A 2,500-nucleotide genomic window follows, 5' to 3' on the forward strand; every position below is an offset into this window, starting at 1 on the left:
ATAAGCCAAAGTCGGACTGGAAGACTGCTTCTAAGGTTGGTGAGACGTCGAAATCATCTCAAGGATGCTTCATTTGTAATGGTCCTCATAGAGCAAGGGACTGTCCCAAGAAGGAGAAGTTGAATACATTGATGCTTGATGATTCGGCTTCACCTTCTAACAACGAAGTTGCTACCCTTGTCAATCCGTTGCAATTGATTAACTACATGGAGCATGTAGCCACGGTAACAGACCCTTCTTCTTCTCATTCACTCTTGATGCATATTCCAGTACAAGTAAATAAACTTGATATTAAAGCTATGGTAGACACGGGGGCTACACATACTTTTATTGCATCTAGAGTAGCGAAGAAGTATGCTTTGCAGGTGAGTAAGAGCCCAAGCATGCTGAAGACAGTCAACTCTAAGGCTCAATCGGTTGTGGGGATGTCTTATAACACAAATATCACGGTGGGTAGATGGTCTACTCGAGTGAATATTTTGGTGATACCATTGGAGGATTTTGATTTGATACTTGGTATTGATTTTTGTCGGAAAGCCAAGCTTGCACCTATGCCTCATCTTGAAGGTGTGATGCTTATGCAAGAAGGGCACTCTTCCTTCATTCCTTGCTGTCCGCGGGTGGAAAAGGAAACAAGGATGGGAAGTGTGGTCCAAGCGTCAGCTATGATCATTGAGAAAGGCTTGAAGGCAGGCCTAGATACATATGTTGCTACAGTGACCGAAACTAAGGAAGATGGTGTGATGGACATACCTGAAAGTGTTGCCTTGTTGCTGAACGAGTTTCGGGATGTTATGCCTCCTGAACTACCGAAAATGTTGCCTCCCAGAAGAACCATCGATCATAAAATCGAACTGGTTCCAGGATCGATGCCTCCTGCTCGACCTCCGTACAGAATGTCTCCTCTAGAGTTGGCCGAACTAAGGAAGCAACTGGGGGAATTACTGGATGCCGGGTATATCCAGCCTTCTAAAGCGCCATATGGGGCGCCTGTGCTATTTCAAAAGAAGGCAGACGGGTCACTCAGAATGTGTGTGGATTACAGAGCCTTGAACAAGGTCACCATAAAGAACAAATACCCAATACCTCTTGTTCAAGACTTGATGGACAGACTAAGCAAGGCTTGTTGGTTCACGAAGTTGGATCTGAGAAGTGGCTATTGGCAAGTGCGCATTGCTCCGGGGGATGAGCCAAAGACTACCTGCGTAACAAGGTATGGGTCTTATGAATTTTTGGTCATGCCGTTTGGCCTGACTAATGCGCCTGCTACTTTCTGTAACTTGATGAATCAAGTTTTATACGAGTTTTTGGATGCTTTTGTGGTGGTATACCTTGATGATATAGTGATATATAGCAATTCACTTGATGAGCATGTTATACACTTGAAATTGGTGTTTGATAAATTGCGGGAATTTCAACTGTATGTAAAGACAGAAAAATGTGAGTTTGCTAGACAGGAAATTAAGTTCCTTGGACATGTTATTGGAAAGAATCAGGTTAGGATGGATCCTAGAAAAATACTGGCTATCAATGAATGGCCAGCCCTTACTAAAGTCTCAGAATTACGATCATTTCTTGGGTTAGCTAATTATTATCGAAAGTTTATTGCTGGCTATGCAAAGATTGCTGCCCCTTTGACTGATCTGTTAAAGAAAAATGAGACGTGGGATTGGAATGAAAAATGTGAGAAGGCCTTCACGGGGTTGAAGAAGGCCATCTCTTCTGAACCTGTATTGAGATTGCCTGATTTTGAGATGCCCTTTGAGGTGCACACTGATGCTTCAGATAAGGCTATTGGTGGAGTCTTAGTGCAAGAGGGACATCCAGTTGCATTTGAAAGCAGGAAACTAAATCCTACTGAGCAAAAATACTCTGCTCATGAGAAGGAAATGGTAGCAGTAATCCATTGCCTTCAGGTTTGGCGTGTTTATTTGTTGGGTACACGGTTTGTTGTTAAAACAGATAATGTTGCAAATACTTATTTTAAGACCCAAAGAAAACTTTCACCCAAACAGGCTAGGTGGCAGGAATTTCTGGCTGAATATGACTTTGTGTGGGAACACAAAGCTGGGAGACATAATCAGGTTGCTGATGCTCTCAGTAGGAAGGCGATTATGGCTGTTTTATATTCTGTGTCCCATGTTGAAACTGGGATGATGGAACAGATCAAGGAAGCAGTCGGGAAAGATGTCACATATGGGAAGTTATTACAGCAGGTAACTGATGGTATTGTGCGGAGATACTGGATAGAAGATGGTCTCCTGAAATACAAAGGGGGACGTGTGTATGTACCTGCGGCCGATGGAGTAAGAAGAGCCTTACTCAAGGAAACACATGATCCGCAGTGGGCAGGACATCCTGGAGTAGAACGAATGATTGCTTTGTTGGCTAGGTCTTACTACTGGCCTAAGATGGAAGAAGACATAGAAGCATATGTAAAGACGTGCCTCATATGTCAACAAGATAAAACAGAGAGAAAGAAAGAAGCTGGGTTGTTGCA

This window comes from Mangifera indica, unplaced genomic scaffold (genome assembly GCF_011075055.1).
Source record: "Mangifera indica cultivar Alphonso unplaced genomic scaffold, CATAS_Mindica_2.1 Un_0089, whole genome shotgun sequence".
In the NCBI taxonomy this organism is placed as follows: domain Eukaryota; kingdom Viridiplantae; phylum Streptophyta; class Magnoliopsida; order Sapindales; family Anacardiaceae; genus Mangifera; species Mangifera indica.